This window comes from Macrobrachium rosenbergii, chromosome 18, assembly GCF_040412425.1.
Source record: "Macrobrachium rosenbergii isolate ZJJX-2024 chromosome 18, ASM4041242v1, whole genome shotgun sequence".
Taxonomy (NCBI): Eukaryota; Metazoa; Arthropoda; class Malacostraca; order Decapoda; family Palaemonidae; genus Macrobrachium; species Macrobrachium rosenbergii.
Window position 1 is genome coordinate 19,599,215 of NC_089758.1, and position 22,519 is coordinate 19,621,733.

The 22,519-nt window shown below is 33.4% G+C and overlaps 10 non-coding genes across 10 annotated transcripts; 6 read left to right on the forward strand and 4 right to left on the reverse strand.

The window, feature by feature from the left end:
• The first annotated feature begins 3,961 nt into the window (after window positions 1–3,961).
• TRNAG-GCC (transfer RNA glycine (anticodon GCC)) lies at window positions 3,962–4,032 on the forward strand. The gene has a single exon. It is a non-coding gene; the product is annotated as a tRNA-Gly (tRNA).
• Window positions 4,033–4,995: 963 nt separating this feature from the next.
• On the forward strand, window positions 4,996–5,066 carry TRNAG-GCC (transfer RNA glycine (anticodon GCC)). The gene has a single exon. It is a non-coding gene; the product is annotated as a tRNA-Gly (tRNA).
• Window positions 5,067–5,701: 635 nt separating this feature from the next.
• On the reverse strand, window positions 5,702–5,772 carry TRNAG-GCC (transfer RNA glycine (anticodon GCC)). The gene has a single exon. It is a non-coding gene; the product is annotated as a tRNA-Gly (tRNA).
• A 2,521-nt stretch (window positions 5,773–8,293) lies between these two features.
• TRNAG-GCC (transfer RNA glycine (anticodon GCC)) lies at window positions 8,294–8,364 on the forward strand. The gene has a single exon. It is a non-coding gene; the product is annotated as a tRNA-Gly (tRNA).
• Window positions 8,365–10,030: 1,666 nt separating this feature from the next.
• On the reverse strand, window positions 10,031–10,101 carry TRNAG-GCC (transfer RNA glycine (anticodon GCC)). Its single transcript has one exon. It is a non-coding gene; the product is annotated as a tRNA-Gly (tRNA).
• Window positions 10,102–13,517: 3,416 nt separating this feature from the next.
• Window positions 13,518–13,588, forward strand: TRNAG-GCC (transfer RNA glycine (anticodon GCC)). The gene has a single exon. It is a non-coding gene; the product is annotated as a tRNA-Gly (tRNA).
• A 653-nt stretch (window positions 13,589–14,241) lies between these two features.
• TRNAG-GCC (transfer RNA glycine (anticodon GCC)) lies at window positions 14,242–14,312 on the reverse strand. Its single transcript has one exon. It is a non-coding gene; the product is annotated as a tRNA-Gly (tRNA).
• A 3,156-nt stretch (window positions 14,313–17,468) lies between these two features.
• On the forward strand, window positions 17,469–17,539 carry TRNAG-GCC (transfer RNA glycine (anticodon GCC)). The gene has a single exon. It is a non-coding gene; the product is annotated as a tRNA-Gly (tRNA).
• Window positions 17,540–18,485: 946 nt separating this feature from the next.
• TRNAG-GCC (transfer RNA glycine (anticodon GCC)) lies at window positions 18,486–18,556 on the forward strand. Its single transcript has one exon. It is a non-coding gene; the product is annotated as a tRNA-Gly (tRNA).
• Window positions 18,557–19,202: 646 nt separating this feature from the next.
• On the reverse strand, window positions 19,203–19,273 carry TRNAG-GCC (transfer RNA glycine (anticodon GCC)). Its single transcript has one exon. It is a non-coding gene; the product is annotated as a tRNA-Gly (tRNA).
• Between the last annotated feature and the right edge of the window lie 3,246 nt (window positions 19,274–22,519).

Genomic DNA, 22,519 nt, shown 5'->3' on the forward strand with positions numbered 1-22,519 from the left:
GCACGGGTTCGATTCCCGGCCGATGCACAATTTTCAGAAAGGGATAAGGATCTGGATCAAATAGATTCATGACATGATTAAGAAAACTTGTTAATTGGATGATGTTAGAAGTTATCATAAAAGAATTATAACTGTCAAAGAGAAAGTTAAGTGTGCTTAATGCTCTAAGTTTACAAAATAAAAAGTATTCTTCTGACTGTGATATCATGACAATTGATTTATTGCATTGCCAGTTGATTCATTGCATAAGTGCCAAAGGCGTTCCTTATGCTGATTCAAAATACTTATTGGTATTTCAGGTGTTATTACATCTAATTTATGTAAAAATCATTCAATCAGTAAAGGTATAGCTTCAATCTTTATCAATTTACAGCATCATTCAATCACTGAAATAAGGGCATCTTAATGCTTTGTAAATTTTATTCATTATTTGGTATATATATTTCTCGTCTATGTTGAAGTTATCATACTGTACATAATTTGGTCTTTCATTTCACGACACAACAAAATATTTAATTTATCCACCATAAACTACAGTACTTCAATATCTGTTTTAGTGAGTTTCAAATGCGTACCACATACAGTAGGCTAAAACTTACATCTGAATGTATGTTTATCTAAAAGCATTTGTGAGAATAACTTTAAATTTGGGCTGATGTAAAACCTGACTCTCCGTGATGTTCAGAAGCTGTCAGATTAATTATCACGTTTAAAATATGAATTGTCATAAACTTGGTATAACACAAATAAAAGGTGTGGGAGGCACTGATGCTGTGAGGTACAGTGATAATTACTTCTCCCTGAGGATATCATGTAACTGGACCTTATCTTATGTTTTTTTAACATACCAAAAAATTTATTTTTTATCTAAACTTTCTGTTATAAAACACTGTCATTTTAGAGAGCAAGAAGAAACTACAGCATTAACACGAAAAGAGAGGAATTTTTCAAAGCTATAGTGAACATCACAGCATGAAGATTAGATATAGAAAATGGGAATTGAAATCACCTCTGTCAAAAGACTGGTGACAGCCAGCGACAACTGGCTTTCTTAAAGTTGATAGTGACTAAACAGTATTAGGATCGAAAAATGGTGACAGTTTCTTAACATTTTCTGGGCATCGGTGGTTCAGTGGTAGAATTCTCGCCTGCCACGCGGGAGGCCCGGGTTCGATTCCCAGCCGATGCATGGTTTTAGAATATGAAGAGTTGATGATAGCAAAATTAACAGGTAATGCTATGGGGATAGGATGACACTGATAGGGGTTGGTATTGGTAAATGGTAAAGTATTATGTACAGCCTCTTCTACAACTGTACAGTAAACTGCAACCATTTCCTTTGCTCTATTGTAAATGACTACCACTTCATAGTACCACCACTTCCTTAGACATTAAGTATACAACCACTCCTTCTACATCGTAAGCAGGCAATCTCACTTAGGAATAAAAGCTATAGGCTAAGCTCCGCCTTTAGGTTTTGAACTGCTGACCTATGAATTACCAGACCAGTAAAATACAGGTCAGTCATCCACTTCCTCAAAGGAGATTTGTCTAGATTAGTAATAATAATAATCTACCACCATATTAATTAAAATACACATATCAGCATGACCAATAATCCTAGCAGGTCTTCACCACCAACTTAATCCTTAAACTTCAAGTTAGGCATATCACCATAAAGCATAAATCTTTTACTTTTTATACATCTCTGTCGACGCTGAAAATGACGAGTCATTATCAGCACCGTATAAGCAATCCTCTTGGCTCCTCCCGGCGCAAGCTTATCCACTGGAGATCTTAATTCCTGTTTTCTGTGACCTTCTTCACGCATGCTGTTAACCACAGACTTTGCAGAAAGTCTTTGATTTTATTTTAACTGTTTCCTTCACAGAGGGAATAGCATGATACCGACATCATCAGCACATACATAATTAAAAGTATATCTATCTGTCTATCTATCTATCTATGTATATATATGTATGTGTGTGTATGTGTATGTATATATATGTATGTGTGTGTATGTGTATGCATGCATGAACATACATATATTACTTACAAATGAAGTCACTTGCAAGTAAACACATAAGTTTGCTAAATCAGGTACAATCTCAGGATTAACCACTAATTATACGAAAATCCCAACCAAGTTGGTCTTAACCTTTCACAGCTACGTTACCAAACTTCTTCCTGACTGATTATCCTACTACAGCTAATCCTGTCATAAAGTCCTACTTATCCCTTCCAAGGGATACCCAGACGAAAGAGACCGCTCCGGGACAGGGCCAACTTAATATAGAACAATCTATCATCACTTGAGGAATCAATAACTATTTCTTTAACTCATTGTGTGATTTATTATTATTAGTGAGTCTGGGCTAGATGGCATTTATGTAATTCATTTAAATAATAAGTAAATAAATCATCCTTATCCTACCTGTGACCAAATCAGTTTAATGTATGATATCAATTCTTCATTTACTGTGATTTTTTAACCATAAACCATCGTTTTCTCGTCATAAATTTTCAGTTCCTCAGCTCATTTTGTCTTGATAATTAGGTATGTAGAACAAGAGAGTTAAGCTGCTTCCCCTTTTTCACCTGGTATAGGGAAAATGTGGCAACGTGTCTGCACATCTACACGACATCCCTCCTTAGGTCAAGGTTTTATGAATCAAATCTGGAAAAAGTGGCAACGTCTAAAACATACTACATGTTCATAGTCAATATGGTTTGCTATGAAGTATAGTCTCTATACCTATACCTCATTTTCATCTGCTATTTCCTTCCCGACTCTCTCCATGACTGGGACTTAAGAGGTCTAACTGAAGACATAACGAGACAAATCTCAGCTACACCTGAAAGTTACTTGACTACAGGGTGTGTGGCAAAAACTGATTTTCCCTTAGCGACTTACTTGAAAGCCAAAGAAAGAATAGAATTATGGTTAAATAGGTATGTTATATAAAGTGCCATCTGAAATGACATTTTTCGGATACATTCAGCAATATATATATATATATATATATATATATATATATATATATATATATATATATATATATATATATATATGTGTGTGTGTGTGTGTGTGTGTGTGTGTGTGTGTGTGTGTGTGTGTGTTAATGCAAGGCGAGATTATTTATTCATCTAGGCCAATTTCATTTTGTTGCCCAGTTCATTTTTGGGGGGTTAGGTTTCTGTAGCCAAAGAACAATGCATTTGTCAAACGATCTATCCTTGTCTCTCTTTTTCGTATCTTTTTTATTTTTGTTTCTTTTCTCTTTTTTCTTTTTCAAATAATATCTGAACAGTTGACAATTGTTTCTTACAAATTTACCAAATAAAAACCGATACTATAAGTTTACTGACCCTGTGAAATATCCTGTGAAACATTATTTATATAGGTTGTAAGAATTCGCTTGTATTTTCCTGATTTTGAATAATAATGACAAGTATATACACGTCAGTAACAATGTTGAAACAGCTATAACTTTCTATCAAAATTACTTTGGAATTACTATAGTAGTTGTTTTATTGAATTCTACAGGTGAACAATAAAACTTGAACTTAGAATAGAAGTTGATTCATAGTCAGATTTAATATTACTTTTGACACCAATTTAAGTAATTGGTACCTCATAAGCAGTTCATGTCTTTAATCTGCTTTGACAACTAAAATGTATACAAGTGAGTATGATATTTGGAGGAACACGTCAGATATGTATTTTAAATAATAGATTATAATATATTGGACTGAAAATAAGAAGAATATGTGATTTTACAGTAAAATTGAAGAGAAACGTTACAAAACCTGTGTTAGATACCGAGAATGTAGACTAGCCTTAAAAAAGATGCATTAGAAATTAAGTTGGCAGGCAGTAACTGACGAACAGCTGACTGCCTCTCAGCAATGACGACTGACAAGATAAAGATCAGATAGGCAACCTTCTATATTTTCTCAAGCATCGGTGGTTCAGTGGTAGAATTCTCGCCTGCCACGCGGGAGGCCCGGGTTCGATTCCCGGCCGATGCACAATTTTCAGAAAAGAATAAAGATTTCATTCAAATAACATTCATGACAGGATTGTGATAAAAGAATAATAACTGTCCATGAGAAAGTTAAGTGTGCTTGTTGTTCTAAGCATACAAAATAAAAAGATATATTTCCCTGAATGTGATATCATGACAACTGATTCATTGTATAATTTGTTATGTAAAAATCATTCAATCAGCAAGTTATAGTTTGAAACGTTACCAACCTCTGACATCATTCAGTCACTGAAATAAGGACATTTTGATGCTCTGTAAAGTATATTCATTATTTGTTATATATTTCTCATCTTTATCAAAGTTGTCATACTGTGTATAATTCAGCATTTCATTTCATTACACTACAAAATGTTCAATTTATCTGTTATAAACTCCTTTAATAACTGTACTAGTGAGTTTCAAATATGTACCACAGAGGCTAAAACTTTCATTTGAATGCATGTTTATTTAAGTAATAATTTGTGAGAATAATTAAAAAATTGGGCTAATTTAGAACCTGATTCTTCATGGTGTTCAAACATTGTTAGATTACTTATTACCTTTCTAATATGAATTGTCATTAACTTGATATAACACAACAATGAGGTGTGGGAGGCACTAACGCTGACAGATACAGTGGTAATTTCTCCTCACTAACGGTATAATATTACTGGGCTTTTGCTTTCAGTTTTTGAAAAAAGAGAAATGTTTATTGCTCATCTAAACTTTCTATTGAAAAACAATTCTGTAATTTTAGAGAGGAAGAAGAATCTACAATCATACAATAAAAAAATAAAATAATTTTTCAAAGACTACAGTGGCGTGAAATTTAGATATAGAAAATGGGAATTGAAATCACCTCTGTTGAAAGCCTGGTGACAACCGGCGACAACTAGCTTTCTTAAAGTAGACAGTGACTAGACAAGATTAGGATCAGCAAATGGCAACAATTTTATATATACACTAAGCATCGGTGGTTCAGTGGTAGAATTCTCGCCTGCCACGCGGGAGGCCCGGGTTCGATTCCCGGCCGATGCACAGTTTTAGAATATGTAGAGCTGATAATAGTGAAATAGGAAAGGTAATGATAGAGGGGTAGAATGGACACTGATAAGGATTGGCAATCATGGTAGTTGGTATAGGTTTAATGGCCAAATATGTATAGTTCATCGACAACTCCTGCAGCTGTATAATAAATTGCGATCTTTTCCTTGGCTTTATTGTACATGACTACCACTTTATAGTACCACCATTTCCTTGATATAAATGATGAAACACTACTTCTATATCAGAAGTAGCCAATCTCACTTTGAAGTAACAGCTATAGACTAAGCACCACCTTTAGGATTTTAACTGAATGCCTATGAATTACCAGACCAGTAAATTACACGTCAGTCATCCATTTCCTGAAAGGCGATTTGCCTTGATCAGTGATAATAATAATAGGCTATATATCTCCATATTGATATCAATATGAACGATAACCCTAGCATGCCTTTGCCACCAACTTAATCCTTAAACTTCAAGTAAGGCATGTCACCATAAAGCATTAAGATCCACACTGCAGAAATATTTCAGCTAATCAGTCTGGTACACTCTTAATGGTAACTGCGAGCACTATTTTAACATTAGCTATTGGGAATCAACCTGGATGCCTCTTCCATTCAAAATTGTGCATCGGCCGGGAATCGAACCCGGGCCTCCCGCGTGGCAGGCGAGAATTCTACCACTGAACCACCGATGCTTGAGAAAGCATTAAAATCTTTTATTTTTTGTACATCTCTGTCGACGCTGAAAATGACGAGTCATTATCAGCGCCATATAAGCAATCCTCTTGGCTCCTCCCGGCGCCAGCTTATCCACTGGGGATCTTAATTCCCGTTTTCTGTGACCTTCTTCATGCATGTTGTCAACCACAGACTTTGCAGAAAGTCTTTGATTTATTTTAATCTGTTTCCTTCACAGAGGGAATAACATGATACCGACTTCATCAGCACATACACAATTAAAGATATATCTATCTCTCTCTCTTTCCCTCTCTATTTACGCATCAATTTATATATATATATATATATATATATATATATATATATATATATGTGTGTGTGTGTGTGTGTGTGTGTGTGTGTGCGTGAGTGTGTTTGTGCATGTGTGTGCATGTATGAACATGCATACATTACTTTCATATGAAGTCACTTGCAAGTAAACACACACAGTTAGACGGTATGCAAAATCTGGTACATTCTCAGGATTAACCGCTAATTATATGAACATCCCAACCAAATTGATCTTAACCTTTCGCAGCTATGTTACCAAACTTCATCCTGACTTATTATCCTACTACAGATAATATGTCTCCCTCAATTCAGTGTTCTTCATCCGTTTATAAAATCCTACTTATCCCTTCCATGGATTGCCCAGAGCAAGAGACCGTTCGTTCAGGGACAAAACCAAATTAATCTACAACAATCTATCATCACTTGAGTAGCCAATAACTCCATTTCTTTATCCTATTGTATAATTTAACATTACTAATGAGTCTGGGCTAGGTTTCTGGCATTTATGTAATTCATTTAAATGATAAGAAAGTAAATAATCCTTATCCTAACCTGTGATCAACTCAGTTTAATATATGATATCAATTCTTCATTCTACTATGACTTTTGTTTCACCATAAACCATCGTTTTCTTGTCTTCAAACTTCAGTTTTTTCTCTCATTTTATGACTTTATGATTAGATACTCTAAACAATAGTGCCAAGCTGTTTACCCTTTCTGAAGTGATATGGGGAAAATGTGGCAACGTGTCTGCCACATCTACTCAATATCCAACCTAAGGTCAAGGTTTATGAATCTAATATGGGAAAAGTGGCAGCATCTAAAATATACCACATGTTTGTTGTCATTTTGGTTTGCTATAAACTATAGTCTCTGTACCTGTACCTCACTTTATCACTATTTCCTTCCCTACTCTATCCATGACTGGGACTTCAGAGGTCTAAATGAAGACATGATAAGGCAAATCTCAGCTACACTTGAAAGCTACTTGACAGCGGGATGTGGTGGGAAAAACTGATTTCCCCTTGGAGACTTACTTGAAAGCCAAAGAAAGAATAGACTTATATTTAAATAGGTATGTTATATAAAGCGCCAACTGAAATGGCATTTTTCGGATACATTCTGCAATATAATATATATATATATATATATATATATATATATATATATATATATATATATATATATATATATATATATATATATACTGTATGTATGTATGTATACATATATATATATATATATGTATATTATGTATGTATGTATGTATGTATGTATATATATATATATATATATATATATATATATATATATATATATATATATATGTGTGTGTGTGTGTGTGTGTGTGTGTGTGTGTGTGTGTGTGTTAACGCAAAACGAGATTATTTATTCATCTATACCAATTTCTTTTTAGTGTCCTGTTCATTTTTTGGGGGATTAGGTTTCTGTAGCCATAGAACAACTCATTTGTCAAATAATCTGTCCTAGTCTCTCTTTTTCGTATATATTTTTCTTTTGTTTTATTTCTCTTTTTCTTTCTCAAATAGTATTTGAACAGGAGACAATTGTTTCATACAAATTTATCAAATAAAAACTGATACTAAAAGTTTACTGACCTTGTGAAATGTCCTGAGAAATATTATTTATACAGGTTGTGTGAATTCGCGTATATTTTCCTGTTTTTGAATAGTAATGAGAAGTATATAGGCGTCAGTAACAACGCTGAAACAGCTATATCTTTCTATCGAAAATACTTTGGAATTACTATAGTAGTTGTTTTAATGAATTCTAATCATGCAGCATAAAACTTGAACTTAGAATAAAGATTGATTCAATGTCCGATTTACTATTACTTTCGACACCAATTTAAGTAATTGGTACCTCATAAGTATTTTATGTCTTTAAACTGCTTTGATAACTAAAATGTATACAAGTGAGTATGATATTTGGAGGAACACATCACATATGTATTATAAATGATATATTATAATATATTGGGCTGAAAATAAGAAAAATGTGATTTTATAGTAAAGTGAAGAGAAACTTAAAAAAAACCTGTGTTAAGTACCGGGAATGTAGACTAGCCTTCAAAAAGATGAATTAGAAATTAAGTTGGCAGGCGGTAACTGACGAACAGCTGACTGCCTCTAAGCATGACGACTGACGAGATAAAGATCAGATGGGCATCCTTCCATGTTTTCTCAAGCATCGGTGGTTCAGTGGTAGAATTCTCGCCTGCCACGCGGGAGGCCCGGGTTCGATTCCCGGCCGATGCATAATTTTCAGAAAAAAATAAGATTTGGTTCAAATAACATTCATGACAGGATTGCGATAAAATAATAATAACTGTCAATGAGAAAGTTAAGTGTGCTTGTTGTTCCAAGTGTACAAAATAAATAAATATATTTCACTGAATGTGATATCATGACAACTGATTTAATGCATAATTCGTTATATAAAAATCATTCAATCAGTAAGTTATGGTTTGAAACGTTACCAACCTATGACATCATTTAGTCACTGAAATAAGGACATTTTGATGCTCTGTAAATTATATTCATTATTTGTTATATATTTCTCGTCTTTATCAAAGTTATCATACTATATATAATTCAGTGTTCCATTTCATAACACTACAAAACATTTAATTTATCTATTATAAAGTCCTTTAACAACTGTACTAGTGTGTTTCAAATATGTACCACAGAGGCTAAAACTTTCATTTGAATGCATGTTTATTTTTAGATAATAATTTGTGAGACTAACTAAAAATTTGGGCTAATTTAGAACCTGATTCTTCATGGTGTTCAAACACTGTTAGATTAATTATTACCTTTCTAATATGAATTGTCAGTAATTTGATATAACACAACTAAGAGGTGTGGGAGGCACTAACAATGTGAGATACAGTGACAATTTCTTCTCACTAACGGTATAATATTAATGGGCTTTTGCTTTCAGTTTTTTGAAAATAGAGAAATGTTTATTGATAATTTAAACTTTCTATTAAAAAAAAATACTGTAATTTTAGAGAGGAAGAAGAATCGACAATTTTAAAATGAAAAGATATAATAATTTTTCAAAGACTACAGTGGCATGAAATTTAGATATAGAAAATGGGAATTGAAATCACCTCTGTTGAAAGGATGGCGACAACCAGTGACAGCTGGCTTTCTTAAAGTTGACAGTGACTAGACAATATTAGGATCAACAAATGGCAACAATTTTATATATACACTAAGCATTGGTGGTTCAGTGGTAGAATTCTCGCCTGCCACGCACGAGGCCCAGGTTTTATTCCCGGCAGATGCACAGTTTTAGAATATGAAGCGTTGATAATAGTGAAATAGGAAAGGTATTGATAGAGGGGTAGAATAGGCACTGATAAGGATTGGCAATCATGGTAGTTGGTATAGGTTTAATGGCCAAATATGTATAGCTCATCGACAACTCCTGCAGCTGTATAGTAAACTGCAATCTTTTCCTTGGCTTTATTGTACATGACTACCACTTTATAGTACCACCATTTCCTTAGATATAAATGATAAAACACTATTTCTATATCACAAGTAGCCAATCTCACTTGGAAATAACAGCTACAGACTAAGCACCACTTTTAGGATTTTAACTGAAGACCTATGACGTACCAGACCAGTAAATTGTAGGTCAGTCATCCACTTCCTGAAAGGAGATTTGTCTTGATCAGTAAAAATAATAATAATCTATCTCCATATTCATATCAATATGAACAATAATCCTAGCAGGTCTTCGCCACCAACTTAATCCTTAAACTTCAGGTTAGGCATGTTACCATAAGGCATTAAGATCCACACTGCAGGAATCTGGTTTACTTTTAAGTTCGTAATTTAACGGTAACTGCGAGCACTATTTTAACATTACCTATTGGAAATCAACCTGGATTCCCTCTTCCATTCAAAATTGTGCATCGGCCGGGAATCGAACCCGGGCCTCCCGCGTGGCAGGCGAGAATTCTACCACTGAACCACCGATGCTTGAGAAAGCATGAAAATCTTTACTTTTTGTACATTTCTGTCGACGCTAAAAATGGCGAGTCATTATCAACACCGTAAGTAATCCTCTTGGCTCCTCCCGGCGCCAGCCTATCAACTGGAGATCTTAATTCCCGTTTTCTGTGACCTTCTTCATGCATGCTGTTAACCACAGACTTTGCAGAAAGTCTTTGATTTATTTTAATCTCTTTCCTTCACAGAGGGAATAACATACAGAATTAAAGATATATCTATCTCTCTCTCTCTCTCCCTCTCTATCTATCTATTAATCTATATGTATATATGAGTCTGCTAAGTAAAGGACATAGCGTCGAAAGGCCCCGCAGCACTCCAGTGTTTCCTTTTCCTTCGTGGATTTTATCTTTATTTATGTGTGTGTGTGCGTGTGTGTACTTGTGCATGTGCGTGCATGTATGAACATGCATACATTACTTACAAATGAAGTCACTTGTAAGTAAACACACACAGTTAGGCGGTATGCAAAATCAGGCCCTTCTCAGGATTAATCGCTAGTTATACGAAAATCCCAACCAAGTTGGTCTTAACCTTTCGCAGCTGTGTTACCAAACTTCATCCTGACTTAGTATCCTACTACAGCTAATCTGTCTCCCTCAATTCGGTGTTCTTTAATCCGTTTATAAAATCCTACTTATCCCTTCCATGGATTGCCCAGACACAAGAGACCGTTCGTTCGGGGACAAAAACAACTTAATTTACAACAATCTATCATCACTTGAGTAGCCAATAACTCCATTTCTTTATCCCATTGTATAGTTTAATATTCTTAGTGAGTCTGGGCTAGGTTTCTGGCATTTATGTAATTCATTTAAATGATGAGAAAGTAAATAATCCTTATCCTTCCCTGTGTTCAAATCAGTGTAATGTATGATATCAGTTCTTCATTCTACTGTGATTTTTTTTCACCATAAACCATCATTTTCTTGTCTTCAAACTTCAGTCCTTTCTCTTATTTTATGTCTTTATGATTAGATACTCTAAACAATAGTCCCTTGCTGTTTACCCTTCCTGAAGTGATAAGGGGAAAATGTGGTAACGTGTCTGCCACATCTACACGATATCCCACCTAAGGTCAAGGTTTATGAATCTAATATGGGAAAAGTGGCAGCATCTAAAATATACCACATGTTTTTTGTCATTTTGGTTTGCTATAGACTATAGTCTCTGTACCTGTACCTCACTTTCATCACTATTTCCTTCCCTACTCTATCCATGACTGGGACTTCAGAGGTCTAACTGAAAACATGACAAGGCAAATCTCAGCTACACCTGAAAGTTACTTGACTGCGGGATGTGGTGGGAAAAACTGATTTCCCCTTAGAAACTTACTTGAAAGCCAAAGAAAGAATAGACTCATATTTAAATAGGTATATTATATAAAGCGCCAACTGAAATGGCATTTTTCGGATACATTCTGCAATATATATATATATATATAAATATATACATATATATATATATATGTATGTATATATATATATATATATATATATATATATATATATATATATATATATATATATATATATATATATATATATATATATATATATATATATGTGCGTGTGTTAACGCAAGACGAGATTATTTATTCAACTATGCCGATTTCTTTTTAGTGCCCTGTTCATTTTTTGTGGGGTTAGGTTTCTGTAGCCATAGAACAACGCATTTGTCAAACGATCTGTCCTAGTCTCTCTTTTTCGTATATATTTTTGTTTTGTTTTATTTCTCTTTTTCTTTTTCAAATAATATCTGAACAGGAGACAATTGTTTCATACAAATTTATCAAACAAAAACTGATACTAAAAGTTTACTGACTTTGTGAAATGTCCTGAGAAATATTATTTATACAGGTTGTATGAATTCGCGTATATTTTCCTGTTTTTGAATAATAATGACAAGTATATAGGCGTCAGTAACAACGTTGAAACAGCTATATCTTTCTATCGAAAATACTTTGGAATTACTATAGTAGTTGTTTGATTTAATTTTAACCATGCACCATAAAACTTGAACTTAGAATAGAGATTGATTCATGGTCAGATTTACTATTACTTTCGACACCAATTTAAGTAATTGGTACCTCATAAGTATTTCTCTGCTTTGATAACTAAAATGTATACAAGTGAGTATGGTATTTGGAGGAACACATCACATATGTATTATAAATAATAGATTATAATATATTGGGCTGAAAATAAGAAAAATATGTGAATTTATAGTAAAAATGAAGAGAAACTTAACAAAACCTGTGTTAAGTACCAAGAATGTAGACTAGCCTTAAAAAAGATGAATTAGAAATTAAGTTGGCAGGCAGTAACTGACAAACAGCTGACTGCCTCTAAGCATGACGATTGACGAGATAAAGATCTGATAGGCAACCTTCCATGTTTTCTCAAGCATCGGTGGTTCAGTGGTAGAATTCTCGCCTGCCACGCGGGAGGCCCGGGTTCGCTTCCCGGCCGATGCATAATTTTCAGAAGAGAATAAAGATTTGGTTCAAATAACATTCATGACAGGATTGCGATAAAATAATAATAACTGTCAATGAGAAAGTTAAGTGTGCTTGTTCTTCCAAGTGTACAAAATAAAAAGATATATTTCCCAGAATGTGATATCATGACAACTGATTCAATACATAATTCGTTATATAAAAATCATTCAATCAGTAAGTTACGGTTTGAAACGTTACCAACCTATGATATCATTTAGTCACTGAAATAAGGACATTTTGATGCTCTGTAAATTGTATTCATTATTTGTTATATATTTCTCGTCTTTATCAACGTTATCATAAGGTATATAATTCAGTGTTCCATTTCATAACACTATGAAACGTTTAATTTATCTATTATAAAGCCCTTTAACAACTGTACTAGTGTGTTTCAAATATGTACCACAGAGGCTAAAACTTTCATTTGAATGCATGTTTATTTTTAGATAATAATTTGTGAGACTAACTAAAAATTTGGGCTAATTTAGAACCTGATTCTTCATGGTGTTCAAGCACTGTTAGATTAATTATTACTTTCTAATATGAATTGTCAGTAACTTCATATAACAAAACTAAGAGGTGTGAGAGGCACTAACACTGAGAGATACAGTGACAATTTCTTCTCACTAACGGTATCATGTTATTGGGCTTTTGCTTTCAGTTTTTGAAATTTTAGAAAGGAAGAAGAATCAACAGTTTTACAATGAAAAGATAGAAGAATTTTTCAAAGACTACAGTGGCATGAAATTTAGATATAGAAAATGGGAACTGAAATCACCTCTGTTGAAAGGATGGCGACAACCAGTGACAACTGGCTTTCTTAAAGTTGACAGTGACTAGACAATATTAGGATCAACAAATGGCAACAATTTTATATATACACTAAGCATCGGTGGTTCAGTGGTAGAATTCTCGCCTGCCACGCGGGAGGCCCGGGTTCGATTCCCGGCCGATGCACAGTTTTAGAATAAGAAGAGTTGATAATAGTGAAATAGGAAAGGTATTGATGGAGGGGTAGAATGGACACTGATAAGGATTGGCAATCATGGTAGTTGGTATAGGTTTAATGGCCAAATATGTATAGCTCATCGACAACTCCTGCAGCTGTATAGTAAACTGCAATCTTTTCTTTGGCTTTATTGTACATGACTACCACTTTATAGTACCACCATTTCCTTAGATATAAATGATAAAACACTATTTCTACATCACACGTAGCCAATCTCACTTGGAAATAACAGCTTCAGACTAAACACCACCTTTAGGATTTTAACTGAAGACCTATGAATTACCAGACCAGTAAATTACAGGTCAGTCATCCACTTCCTGAAAGGACATTTGCCTTGATCAGTAACAATAATAATAATAATAATCTATCTCCATATTCATATCAATATGAACAATAATCCTAGGAGGTCTTCGCCACCAACTTAATCCTTAGGCTTCAAGTTAGGCATGTCACCATAAAGCATTAAGATCTGCACTGCAGGAATATTTCAGCTAATCAATCTGGTTCACTTTTAAGTTCGTAATTTTAACGGTAACCACGACCACTATTCTAACATTAGCTATTGGAAATCAACCTGGATTCCCTCTTCCATTCAAAATTGTGCATCGGCCGGGAATCGAACCCGGGCCTCCCGCGTGGCAGGCGAGAATTCTACCACTGAACCACCGATGCTTAAGAAAACATGAAAATCTTTTACTTTTTACACATATCTGTCGACTCTAAAAATGACGAGTCATTATCAGCACCGTAAGCAATCCTCTTGGCTCCTCCCGGCGCCAGCTTATACACTGGAGATCTTGATTCCCGTTTTCTGTGACCTTCTTCATGCATGCTGTCAACCACAGACTTTGTAGAAAGTCTTTGATTTTATTTTAATCTATTTCCTTCACAGAGGGAATAACATGATACCGACTTCATCAGCACATACATAATTAAAGGTATATCTATCTCTGTCTCTCCCTCTCTATCAATCTATATATATATATATATATATATATATATATATATATATATATATATATAATATACTGTATATATATATGTATATATATATATATATGTATATATATATATATGTATATGTATATATATATATGTATATATATATATATATATATATATATATATATATATATATATATATATATATATATATATATATATATATATATATATATATATATATGCATATATATATATATATATATATATATATATATATATATATATATATATATGTATATAGATACATATATATATATATATATATATATATATATATATATATATATATATATATATATATATATATATACATATTTATATATATATATATATATATATATATATATATATATATATATATATATATATATATATGTGTGTGTGTGTGTGTGTGCGTGCATGTTGCATACGTTACTTATAAATGAAGTCACTTGCAAGTAAACACACACGGTTAGACGGTATGCAAAATCAGGTCCAATCTCAGGGTTAACTGCTAATTATACAAAAATCCCAACCAAGTTGGTCTTAACCTTTCGCAGCTATATTACCAAACATCATCCTGACTTATTATCCTACTACAGCTGATCTATCTCCCTCAGTTCGGGGTTCTTTAATCCGCTTATAAGATCCTACTTCTCCCTTCCATGGATTGCCCAGACGCAAGAGACCGTTCCTTCAGGGACAAAACCAACTTAATCTAATGTAAGTAAACACACACAGTTAGGCGGTATGCAAAATCAGGCCCATTCTCAGGATTAATCGCTAGTTATACGAAAATCCCAACCAAGTTGGTCTTAACCTTTCGCAGCTGTGTTACCAAACTTCATCCTGACTTAGTATCCTACTACAGCTAATCTGTCTCCCTCAATTCGGTGTTCTTTAATCCGTTTATAAAATCCTACTTATCCCTTCCATGGATTGCCCAGACACAAGAGACCGTTCGTTCGGGGACAAAAACAACTTAATTTACAACAATCTATCATCACTTGAGTAGCCAATAACTCCATTTCTTTATCTCATTGTATAATTTAACATTCTTAGTGAGTCTGGGCTAGGTTTCTGGCATTTGTGTAATTAATTTAAATGATAAGAAAGTAAATAATCCTTATCCTTCCCTGTGTTCAAATCAGTTTAATGTACGATATCAGTTCTTCATTCTACTCTGATTTTTTTTCACTACAAATCATCGTTTTCTTGCCTTCAAACTTCAATTCTTTCTCTCATTTTATGTCTACATGATTAGATACTCTAAACAATAGTACCAAGCTATTTACCCTTTCTGAATGTGATAGGGGGAAAATGTGGCAACGTGTCTGCCACATCTACACAATATCCCACCTAAGGTCAAGGTTTATGAATCTAATGTGGGAAAATTGGCAGCGTCTAAAATATACCACATGATTGTAGTCATTTTGGTTTGCTACAATTATAGTCCCTGTACCTGTACCTCACTTTCATCATTATTTCCTTCCCTACTCTATCCATGACTGGGACTTCAAAGGTCTAACTGAGGACATGCCAAGGCAAATCTCAGCTGCACCTGAAAGTTACTTGACTACGGGATGTGGTGGGAAAAACTGATTTCCCCTTGAAGACTTACTTGAAAGCCAAGGAAACAATAAACTTATATTTAATTAGGTTTGAGATGGCATTTTTTTTAAGCATTCTAATATATATATATATATATATATATATATATATATATATATATATATAATATATATATATATATATATATATATATATATATATATATATATATATATATATATATATATATATATATATATATATATATATATATATATATATATATATATATATATATATATATATATATATATATATATATATATATATATATATATATATATATATGTATGTATGTATATATATAAATACATATATATATATATATATATATATATATATATATATATATATATATATATATATATATATATAATAAATTTATATGTGTGTGTGTGTTAACACAAAACGAGATTATTTATTCATCTATGCCAATTTCCTTTTTTGTGCCCTGTTCATTTTTTGTGGGGTTAGGTTTCTGTAGCCATAGAACAACACATTTGTCAGACGATCTGTCCTAGTCTCTCTTTTTCGTATATGTTTTTCTTATGTTTTTTTCTTTTTCAAATAATATCTGAACAGGAGACAATTGTTTCTTACAGATTTATCAAATAAAAATTGATACTAAAAGTTTACTGACCTTGTGAAATGTCCTGTGAAATATTATTTATACAAATTGTGTGAATTCGAGTGTATTTTCCTGTTTTTGAATAATAATGACAAGTGTATACGCAGCAGTAGCAATGTTGAAACAGCTATAACTTTCTAGTAAACATACTTTGGAATCACTATAGTAGTTGTTTTAATGAATTCTAACTGTGCACCATGAAACTTGAACTTAGAATAGAGATTAATTCATAGTCAGGTTTACTATTACTTTCAGCACCAGTTTAAGTAATTGGTACCTCATAAGCATTTCATGTCTTTAATCTGCTTTGATAACTAAAATGTATACAAGTGAGTATGATATTTGGAGGAACACGTCACATATGTATTATAAATAATAGATTATAATATATTGAGCTGAAAATAAGAAGAATATGTGATTTTATAGTAAAAGTGAAGAGAAACTTAACAAAATGTGTTAAGTACCGAGAATGTAGAGTAGCCTTAAAGAAGATGAATTAGAAATTAAGTTGTCAGGCTATAACTGACGAACAGCTGACTGACTCCAAGCGATAACGACTGACTAGATAAAGAAGATCAGATCGGTAACCTTCTACGTTTTCTTAAGCATCGGTGGTTCAGTGGTAGAATTCTCGCCTGCCACGCGGGAGGCCCGGGTTCGATTCCCGGCCGATGCATAATTTTCGGAAAAGAATAAGGATTTGGTTCAAATAACATTCATGACAGGATTGCGATAAAAGAATAAAAACTGTCAATGAGAATGTTAAGTGTGCTTGTTGTTCTAAGCTTACAATATAAAAAGATATATTTGCCTGAATGTGGTATCATACCAACTGACTCATTGTGTAAAAATTAGTCAATGAGTAAGTTATAGTTTGAAATGTTACCAACCTATGACATCATTCAGTCACTGAAATAAGGACATTTTGATGCTCTGTAAATTATATTCATTATTTGTGATATATTTCTCGTCTTGATCAAAGTTATCATACTGTATATAATTCAGTGTTTCATTTCATAACATTACAAAATATTTAATTTATCTATTATAAACTCCTTTAATAACTATAGTAATGAGTTTCAAATGTGTACCACAGAGGCTAAAACTTTCATTTGAATGCATGTTTATTTAAATAATTTGTGAGACTAACTAAAAATTTAGGCTGATTTAGAACCTGATTCTTCATGTTGTTCAAACACTGTTAAATTAGTTATTACCTTTCTAATATGAATTGTCAGTAACTTGACACAACACAACTAAGAGGTGTGGGAGGCACTAACGCTGAGATACAGTGATAATTTCCTCTCACTAAGGGTATCACATTACTGGGCTTTTGCTTTCAGTTTTTGAAAATATAGTATTGTTTATTGCTCTTCTAAACTTTCGATTAAGAAAAAACATACTGTAATTTTAGAGAGGAAGAAGAATCTACAATTTTGCAATAAGAAAATAAAAGCATTTTTCAAAGGCTACAGTGGTATGAAATTTAGATATAGAAAATGGGAATAGAAATCACCTCTGTTGAAAGGCTAGTGACAACCGCCGACAGCTGGCTCTCTTAAAGTTGACAGACTAGACAATATTAGGATCAACAAATGGCAACAATTTTATATATACACTAAGCATCGGTGGTTCAGTGGTAGAATTCTCGCCTGCCACGCGGGAGGCCCGGGTTCGATTCCCGGCCGATGCACAGTTTTAGTATAAGAAGAGTTGATAATAGTGAAATAGGAAAGGTAATAATAGAGGGGTAGAATGGACACTGATAAGGATTTCCAGTCATGGTAGTTGGTACAGTTTAATGGCCAAATATGTATAGTTCATTGACAACTCCTGCAGTTATATAGTAAACTGCAATCTTTTCCTTTACTATATTGTACATGACTACCACTTTATAGTATCACCATTTCCTTAGACATAAATGATAAAACACTACTTGTACATCACAAGTAGCCAATCTCACTTGGAAATAACAGCTACAGACTAAACACCACCTTTAGGATTTTAAATGAAGACCTATGACTTACCAGACCAGTAAATTACAGGTCAGTCATCCACTTCCTGGAAGGACATTTGCCTTAATCAGTAAAAATAATAATAATTTATCTCCATATTCATATCAATATGAACAATAATCCTAGCAGGTCTTCGCCACCAACTTAATCCTTAAACTTCAAGTAAGGCATGACACCATAAAGCATTAAGATCCACTCTGCAGGAATATTACAGCTAATCAATCTGGTTCACTTTTAAGTTCGTAATTTTAACGCCAACTGCCAACACTATTTTAATATTAGCTATTCGAATCCAACCTGGATCCCCCCTTCCATTCAAAATTGTGCATCGGCCGGGAATCGAACCCGGGCCTCCCGCGTGGCAGGCGAGAATTCTACCACTGAACCACCGATGCTTGAGAAAGCATTAAAATCTTTCACTTTTTGTATATCTCTGTCGACGCTGAAAATGACGAGTCATTATCAGCACCGTAAGCAATCCTCTTGGCTCCTCCTGGCGCCAGCTTATACACTGGAGATCTTAATTCCCGTTTTCTGTGACCTTCTTCATGCATGCTGTCAACCACAGACTTTGTAGAAAGTCTTTGGTTTTGTTTTAATCTATTTCATTTCCTTCACAGAGGGAATAACATGATACCGACTTCATCAGCACATACATAATTAGAGGTATATCTATCTCTCTCTCTCCCTCTCTATCCATCAATCTATATATATATATATATATATATATATATATATATATATATATATATATATGTATGTATGTGTGTGTGTGTGCGCGTGCGTGTGTTTGCGCATATGCTCGCATGTATGAACATGCATGCTGTCAACCACAGACTTTGTAGAAAGTCTTTGATTTATTCTAATCTGTTTCCTTCACAGAGGGAATAACTTGATACCGACTTCATCAGCACATACACAATTAAAGATATATCTGTCTCTCTCTCTTTCCCTCTCTATTTACTCATCAATTTATATATATATATATATATATATATGTGTGTGTGTGTGTGTGTGTGTGTGTATGTGTGTGCGCGCGTGCGTGTGTGTTTGCACATATGCGTGCATGTATGAACATGTATACATTACTTACAAATGAAGTCACTTGCAAGTAAACACACATAGTTAGACGGAATGCAAAATCAGGTCCATTCTCAGGATTAACCGCTAATTATACGAAAATCCCAACCAAGTTGATCTTAACCTTTCGCAGCTGTGTTACCAAACTTCATCCTGCCTTATTATCCTACTACAGCTAATCTGTCTCCCTCAATTCGGTGTTCCTTAATCCGGTTATAAAATTCTACTCATCCCTTCCATGGATTACCCAGACACAAGAAACTGTTCGTTCGGGACAAAACCAATATAATCTACAACAATCTATCATCACTTAAGTAGCCAATAGCTATATTTCTTTATCTCATTGTATAATTTAACATTCTTAGTGAGTCTGGGCTAGGTTTCTGGCATTTATGTAATTCACTTAATCCTTATCCTAACCTGTAATCAAATCAGTTTAATGTATATCAGTTCTTCATCTACTGTGATTTTTTTTCAGCAGTAATCGTTTTCTTGTCTTTAAATTTCAGCTCTTTCTCTCATTTTATGTCTTCATGATTAGGTACTCTAAACAACAGTGCCTAGCTGTTTACCCTTTCTGAAGTGATAGGGGGAAAATGTGGCAACGTGTCTGCCACATCTACACAATATCCCACCTAAGGTCAAGGTTTATGAATCTAATATGGGAAAAGTGCCAACGTCTAAAATATACATGTTTGTAGTCATTTTGGTTTGCTATAGAGTATAGTCTCTGTACCTGTACCTCACTTTCATTGCTACTTCCTTCCCTACTCTATCCATGACTGGGACTTCAGAGGTCTAAATGAAGACGTGATAAGGCAAATCTCAGCTACACCTGAAAGTTACTAGACTGCGGAGTGTGGTGGGAAAAACTGATTTCCCCTTGGAGACTTACTTGAAAGCCAAAGAAAGAATAGACTTATTTTAAATAGGTATGTTATATAAAGCGCCATTTGAGATGGCATTTTTCGGATACATTCTGCAATATATATAAATATATATGAACATACACATACACACACACACACACACACACACACACACACATATATATATATATATATATATATATATATATATATATATATATATAATGTGTGTGTGTGTGTGTTAACGCAAGACGAGATTATTTATTCATCTATGCCAATTTCTTTTTAGCGTCCTGTTAATTTTTTGTGGGGTTAGGTTTCTGTAGCCACAAAACAACACATTTGTCAGACGATCTGTCCTAGTCTCTCTTTTTCGTATATATTTTTGTTTTTGTTTCTTTTCTCTTTTTCTTTTTTCAAATAATATCTGAGCAGTTGACAATTGTTTCTTATAAATTTATCAAACAAAAACTGATACTAAAAGTTTACTGACCCTGTGAAATGTCCTGAGAAATAATATTTATACAGGTTGTAAGAATTCGCGTGTATTTTCCTGTTTTTGAATAATAATGACATGTACATACGCGTCGGTAACTATGTTGAAACAGCTATAATTTTCTAACAAAAATACCTTGGAATTACTATTGTAGTTGTTTTATTGAATTCTAACCTTGCACCATAAAACTTGAACTTAGAATAGAGATTGATTCATAGTCAGATTCACTATCACTTTCGACACCAATTTAAGTAATTGGTACCTCATATGCCTTTCATGTCTTTAACCTGCTTTGATAACCAAAATTTACACAACTGAATATGATATTTGGAGGAACGTGTAACATAAGTATTATAAATAATATTTTACAATATATTGGGCTGAAAATAAGAAGAATATGTGATTTTATAGTAAATGTGAAGAGAAACTTAACAAAACCTGTGTTAAATACCGAGAATGTAGACTAGCCTTAAAAAGATGAAATGGAAATTAAGTTGGCAGGCGGTAACTGACGAACAGCTGACTGCCTCAAAGTGATAACAACTAAGGAGATAAAGAAGATCAGATAAGCAACCTTCAACATTTTCTCAAGCATCGGTGGTTCAGTGGTAGAATTCTCGCCTGCCACGTGGGAGGCCCAGGATCGATTCCTGGCCAATGCACAATTTTGAGGAAAAAATAAAGATTTGGATCAAATAACATTCGTCAAAGGATTACTATACAAGAATAATGACTGTCAATGAGAAAGTTAAGTGTGCTTGTTGTTCTAAGCGTACAAAATAAAGAGGTATATTTGCCTGAATGTGATATCATGCCAACTGATTCATTGCATAAGTTCTTAATAAATTCCCTCTGCTGATTCAGGATGCATATTTGTGTTTCGGACATCATAACATGTAATTCTTTATGTAAAAATCATTCAATCAGTAAGTTATAGTTCGAATCTTTACTAAACTATGACATCATTCAGTCACTAAAATAAGGACATCTTGATGCTCTGTAAATCATATTTATTATTTGTTATAATATTTCTCGTCTTTATCGAAGTTATCATACTGTATATAATTCAGTGTTTCATTTTATAACACTACAAAATATTAATTTTAATTTATCTATTATAAACTCCATTAATAACTGTACTAGTGAGTTTCAAATGTGTACCACAAAGTTTAAAACTTTCATTTGAATGCATGTTT